The 7250-nt window shown below is 33.0% G+C and overlaps 1 pseudogene across 1 annotated transcript in view; it reads left to right on the plus strand.

Moving 5' to 3' along the window:
- LOC149213825 (uncharacterized) overlaps nucleotides 1-915 on the plus strand; it is a 70013-nt pseudogene extending 69098 nt beyond the window's left edge. Inside the window, exons 8-9 of the transcript XR_016250049.1 lie at nucleotides 474-584; nucleotides 793-915. The product of XR_016250049.1 is annotated as an uncharacterized LOC149213825 (transcript). The remainder of the gene's footprint in view (nucleotides 1-473; nucleotides 585-792) is intronic.
- The last annotated feature ends 6335 nt before the right edge of the window (nucleotides 916-7250 follow it).

Below are 7250 nucleotides of genomic sequence, written 5' to 3' on the forward strand. Positions count from 1 at the left end.
TGGTCAAGGCTCGCTTGTTGGCATGGTATTTATATTAGTTCCCATCCTTTAGTTCCATATTTAGAAGTGGGTATAGATCTGGGCTATGGCTGGTGCATATGGATTTTGCATTTTAGGTTACCGGTTCAATTCTCTCTTCTCTCGACACCCTTGACGTCAGGCTCAGTCGTTGAACTGGCATATGGATTTTGCATTTTAGGTTACCGGTTCAATTCTCTCTTCTCTCGACACCCTTGACGTCAGGCTCTGTGGTTGAACTGGCAGGAAGTGATCCTTTCGGTTGGATCGATCTGGTACAAATATTCTGTGGATGTAGCAATCAGCTATCTCCACGGTCCATGAACTTCATAGAAAAAAAATAACGTTTGTTTTATTAATTTATTTTAAATCCATAGCTAGTTTGTTTTATTAATTTATTTTAAATCCATAGCTAATTTGTTTATATCGATTTTGAACTTCTTGTGTATATATAGACGATGCAATATGTTCTATGTAATATCGTGGAGAGTAGCCCACAGACCAACCCCATTATTGGCCGAATTGATACCAAATCTGGCCATACTGCAAGGCCAACGCAAAAAGTGGTGAGTTATTATTTTGGCTAATATTTTTTTTAAGAGTGTGTCTAATTGTTTGTAAAGTTCTGATTTTCAAGCCATATTTTCTATTCTACACCTGTGAATCGCATTGTGTTCCAGACAAGGATTAGAACTCGATTTACTCTGTGCATGTGTGTTGTACGTTGCAGAAATGTCGGCTTCATACTGAATATAACACTTTTTCCTACTGCAGATCGACGAAGCCGCAGACAAATATGCATTCATGGCCAAAGGTGTCGGTGCATCATGGATTGACTAGGCATTTTGGCAAAGCTTGAAGTTATCGTTATATTGCTATAGTTAAACAAGAAATCACTCTTTGTGACATCGACAGTGTCACACTATTGTCATCCCATTTATTATGGAATTTACATCCAATATATCTACGTTCCATATTTTTGTATTTTTAGGTTGTTCAAAATATTTTAGTTGGCCATGAATGCCACTAAAGATTTAAAGGGCTTCTTAAGGTGCTACTTTATGAATGATATGTGTGTTTTTCTCGGGGAATTAAGTAGACACAAATCACCATATTGTAGAGAGTACTGCAGATGACTGATACACTGGCAATATGTCGAAGTGTACAGTCTTCAATATAGACATATAGGGTTAAAAAAAAGAAAAGCATTTCATAGTCTTTTTTAATATGCCCGTTGTTGTTATGTGACCACGTAAAGCTGGCTTGCTAGGAAAACTCTTTGCAAGGCTCAAATGTCGTTAACGGGAGTATGTAAGCAATGAAATGTATAAGTAATTAGTGTGGCTACATGAGCTATGGATGAATGCAGATAAGTATACGGAGATATTGTTGTTTATTATATTGAGAAGTAAGCAATGAAATGTATAAGTAATTAGCGTGGCTACATGACCTATGGATGAATGCAGATAAGTATATGGAGATGTTGTACACAATGTTTATGTTTATTAATTGAGATGTATGTGAATTGTAGGGAAGTTTTTATTTTAATGGAAGTATGTGGTATAATGTGTAATTAGTTTGTTATATGAACCATGAATGAATACAGAAAAGTATATGCAGAGATTAATGGAAAATTTATGTTGTGAAATCTGTAATGATTGTGTTAAATGAACAATGAATCAATGCATGTAAGTATATATATATATAGAGATTAATAGAGTCATTATTGTATGTTCAATGTTCTTTAGTATATTGAGATTTATTTGAATTGAGTGGAAGTTTTTCTCTTTGATACAAGTTTTATTCTCTTATTTATTATATAGAAGTACTCTTCTCCTTTATACATATTTGGTATGTATATTTATAGTAAAGTAAAAATTTACATCTCAACTATGGAATTAGAATTTTGGACCCTACATTATGTGGAATGTTTTGTTTTGTTTTGTTTTTGTTTTTTTTTTTTTTAAGTTTTTGTTTTTGTTTTTGGTTTTTTTAATGTGCATGGAAATCTTATTACTTGATTATGGTTTCATAAAGATTTATATCTTGATCATTGAATTTTGGAGAATTTTGAATCTTATATAGAACATGGAAAGGTTATTTTAATGCACATAGAAATCTTATTACTTGATTGTGTATTGGGTTAATAAAAATTTACATCTCAATCATAGAATTTTGAATCCTAGAAGAAACATGGAATTTTTTTCGGGATGTATGGTGAAATCATATTATTTATTGGTTCTCAAAAAACATGTCTATTTATCTTATTTTACCAATGAATTTGTTGAAAGAAAGTCTTACACAATAAACAACAATAATTGAAAAAATTAACATGTTTTTTCCCATGTCTTTAATACTTTAATATAATTCTCAAAATTAAGAGATTTTTCTCCCATGTCTTTAATACAATTCTTGTGATCTTATTTTACCAATGAGATGTTTAAAATAATGTCCATTATTTTTCTATACTAAGATAATTTTCTAGTGCTCACGGAGTTTGTTAATGAATTTGTAAAAAATCAAAGTGTTCACCTTCAACAACAACATTTTTCTTTCTTTAATCATATCTTTCACAAAGTGATATTGAACATTAGTATGTTATTTTAGAATGATACGCTAGATTTTTCACTAGGAAGATTTCATTTTGTCTGTCACAATCTATCCTCACAACTTCTTGTACTAACTCAATACTCGAACACAATCTTTATAACCATATTGCTTCCTTGCTTGCATGTGTGGTTGTCATGTATTCAACTTATATAGTTGAGTGCATCGCTATACACTGTCTCTTGCTTATCCAATGGATAGCTCTCCCAAATAGGTTAAACACATAGCCACTCGTAGATCTTTTGCAATCCAGACCTTTAACCTTATTTGCATCAACGAAGACATGTATGTCCAACACTATATCCAATTCTAGTATTCTTTGGTAGCAAAACCCATAGCGAATATTGTCACAAAAATACTTGAAAATCCTTTTTACTGTGGCCCAATGCTCATTCCTTGATTTTGACATATATGTGCTCAATACTCCCACCAATCTTTGGTCTAGTACAAACCATTCCGCACATCAAACATTCAACTTCATTGGCATATGGAACACGAGAATCGTCCTCTTCCTTTTCTTGTGTCTTGGGACATTATCTAGCGATAGATTTATACTTACAAAAAAGACACCTTTATTGGTTTACATTTCTACATATTAAACATCTGCAATATTTTTTCGAGATACTTCTTCTGATTTAACTAGAGTTACTTGTTTGCTCGATTTCTTTTAATTTCCATGTCCAAAATGAAATTTGCAGCACCAATATTGTTAATGTCAAAGCTAGAGGACCACTGAGCTTTCACTTCCTAGATGATTTCCTTGTCATTTTCAATCAACAACATATCATCCACATATAAGCGCAAATAAATAAGATGATCACCAAATAATTTGAAATATACATAATGATCCACTTTGCTCCTTGTGAAACCAAGTCCCAAATATGTAAGTATCAAAATTTTCATGCCACATCTTTCGTGATTGCTTTAACTCATATAGGGACAATTTTAACTTTCACACTAACTCTTTCTTTCTCTTCATTGCAAAGCCTTCTAGTTTCTTCATATAATTTTCCTCCTTTCAAATCCCCATGTAGGAGTGTTGTTTTTATGTCCATAAAAATTATAAGCAGTAGCAACATATAAATGAAATATAATAGAAGTTAACTTGGCAATAGTAGAAGATATTTCACCAAATTCAATTCCCTAAACTTAGGAATAACCTCTTGGTACTACACAAGCCCTGTATTTCTCCAATTTGCCTTCCACATTCAACTTTTTCGTAAACATCCATTTGTTGCCTATGAGATTTCTTGCAGTCTGAAAACTCTACTCTATCTCAAGCCTCATTCTTGTTCAAGGATGCCATTTATTCAACCATGGTTTTTTTCCATAGTTTGCCATTCTCTAAATCCACTACCTCGCTAATAATTCTATGATAATCATCAATAATAAACAATGGCAAAATTTGAATGGAAATTAGATGGAATATACCTTTTTGGTTGTCTTGTTTTTTGAATTGACTCTTCAACATCGGAGTGCGTGGTTCTTCTTCTTTTTATTTTTGTTCTTTTGAGTTTGATTCATCATTCTTTAATTCAAACTCTATATTTTCTAGTTCCTTTTCCCTTGGTAGGACTTCCTGTTTGACAACATTTTTCACTTCTCTAAATACTACATCTCAATTATACACTACCTTCTTAGTTTCTAGGTTCCAAAGCTTATAACCTTTCCGATCATCTTTATATTCAATAAAGATACACTTTTCAATTTTCTTATCTAGCTTACTTTTATTTTCCTTTGGAACATGTACATAAACATTACAACCAAATACCTTGAGATTTTTAAGAGAATGTTTCTTACTAGTTCATACCTCACATGGAGTCTTATCATTCAACACCAAAGACGATGATCTATTTATCATGTAACATGTAATATACACTCCCTCTGCCCAGAATTCCTGGCCTAACCTAATACCACTTATCATGCTATTTGTTTTTTTCATCAACATCCTATTAATTCTTTCTATAACACCATTCTGCTAAGGTGTATATAGGGTAGCCTTCTGTCTTGTTATATCACACTTACAGATTTCTTTGAATTCATTCCAATAGAATTCTCCATCATTATCTATCCTCATCACCTTAATTTTCTTCTCTGCAAAATTTTCACAAGAGCTTTAATTTTTTTAATTTTTCAAGACTTTAGATTTCTTCTTGAGGAAATAAATCCATGTTTTCTATAGTGCCATGCTCTAGTTGACTGAATTTGAAATTACATTAGTCTTGATATAACCTCAGGGCTGATTCATTATTCTTTGAGGACCTTAGGTCGAGGATCCAGTTATTTGACTTTTACTATTAGTGGATGTGATAATAATTGTGATATGCTAGTTTGATGTTACGATGATAATGGTTGTGAAGGATTGATTATGTTTTTTTTAAATATTTCGAGGGTTAGTTTCTTGCTTACATTTAGAGATTATGTCATGATAATAATTTAGCATACACAATTATGTCCATGACTAACATTATGAACAAATATGAATAATGATTATTGAGTGTGGTAGGAGACCAGGTGGATGCACCTACATGTGATGAGTCAACAACCTCTAGTTTGATTGATTGCATACTATCAACAATAAAATTTAAAGTTCAAAATAATATTTTGTTATGATTACTAGTGACATGATGGTGATTGGATGCATAAGTTAGCTTCTTGGCCAAACGAATCACACATGGGTAATGAGGTTGTACAAATAGATGTAACTTCATGGAAGGGATGAGACAACATCCCTGATTTCACCTGCTAGCACTCCCATTGTGATTTCGGTTGAAAGGTGTTGGGATACCTTCACCTTGAATATTACGATGCCACAAGGGTGGACCCCATATTCAGTTGCTCACAAGGATTCATTGGGTGTCCCACATGAAAGTGGATTCCTTGATCTCCAACACCATTAGTCTCACTATAGAGGGTGATAGAGGAGAGAACAATGGTCTCTGTCATTGTACCCAGTTTTTTCCTTTGTAGTCGCAGTATTCCTAAAGGGAAAACAACGTGGCACCTTTGGAACTTCGAAGGGGAGTTATTAAAGGGCACAACCAACATGACATCCTTGGCATAAAAAAGGAAAAAACTGAAAGATAATTAAGATATGATAGTCATACAAAGATGAACAATAATTAACACCATGTAGTAAGTAAGATATTATAATCAAATGACCTATAACAAGAAAAAAACTTGGGACAAATGGAGAAAGGAAGAATTATAAAAATTGGTCCAATTGAGTAACTCTGCCCCTCTCACATATGAAAAATCTAAGGTAGATAATGTATGTTAAATAACTCCAAAGTATATAAGTGTTTTGATAGTAAAAAGGGGAATGGGACATAGAATTAATTAGAAATATTATTTCAATAACACTTTAATCTCATTAAAAAAAGAGGGTGGTGTATGAAATTAAAGAAAAATAATTTAAAAATAGAAAAATTTAGTTTCATGAGAGAACCTTTATGTGGCAAGAGCATAACACAAATATCTCTATCCAAGAGTTTAACGAGAGATAAAGTAGGGTGTAGTTGGGGAACAAAATATGAGACCTACCAGTTGACTTTGCTAATGAACACAACATAGGAAGTATATAAGGGGGACCAAGAGACAACTAGGAGAAGAAGTAGGGAGTCATGTTGGGGTGAGAGAAAATATGTTTTTTACTAAGAAATTAAGTAAAATATTTTTAGGAGAGCCTTGATGAGAGGTTGATACATGTATAATTGAATAATCAAGTTATTTGTTTAATAAAAATAATTATTTTTGCATGAAGTGACAAGTGTCACCTATGAAGCATCGTTTAAAAGGAGCAAGCTATGGGAGAGGAACTATTTTTTGCCCTACTGTTGGATGAATTATATAATTCTATTGTGATAGTGACCTTGAGTTCTATATTGAGTTTGGTGTGATGGAGGTCATTAGAGTGGGAACTCTTGAGCTAGAGTTCTCTCCTACACTTGCTAGTGTCCTTCCTCTACCTTACAACCCTATTACAACGCGAGGGTCCATGGGGAAGAAAAGTATCCAAGGATTATGTTTGGAGGTCAATCGATGAGTCAACAAACCTGAGATCAAGGCATCATCCTCTTTGGTGCACGATACCTTTGTTGCTTTTAAAACATTTTCCTACATGGTTTTTTTTATATATAATTTATTGGATTGTAAAAGTTAAAGATATGATGGTGTTGATGGTCAAAATTGACCATGTCTAACATTAAGGAAATCACTCTGTCAGGGTCCCAATTAGACCCTTTACTATTTGGTATGGTGATTTCAGCTGGTTTGTGACCTGGTTTCCTCTTCCTAAAATTAGCCTACTAAATATCTAAACTAATCTAAACTAACCTAAATGCATAAAATATCTCTAAATCTAGCTTTTACTTGTTGGTATATGATATTGTTTTCTAATTTTAACAGACAAAAAGACAGACTTGCCTAATTGCAATTGCTTGAAGAAGGCAGTCTATTGTATTCGCTGAAATGTGGGCTTAGCTAGGCCAGCAGAAACTTGCTCTTGCGTAAGGAGAATTTTGTTTAAAATGAAAACCAAATCTAAATGCACGTAACAATGCAGAAAATAAATAAAAGACTGTCCTGATCTAGTACATAGAAAACAATTGCTATCAACTAGGTGC

This window comes from Pinus tabuliformis, chromosome 1_1, assembly GCF_031772625.1.
Source record: "Pinus tabuliformis cultivar Carrire ecotype Pingquan chromosome 1_1, CPIR1, whole genome shotgun sequence".
In the NCBI taxonomy this organism is placed as follows: Eukaryota; Viridiplantae; Streptophyta; class Pinopsida; order Pinales; family Pinaceae; genus Pinus; species Pinus tabuliformis.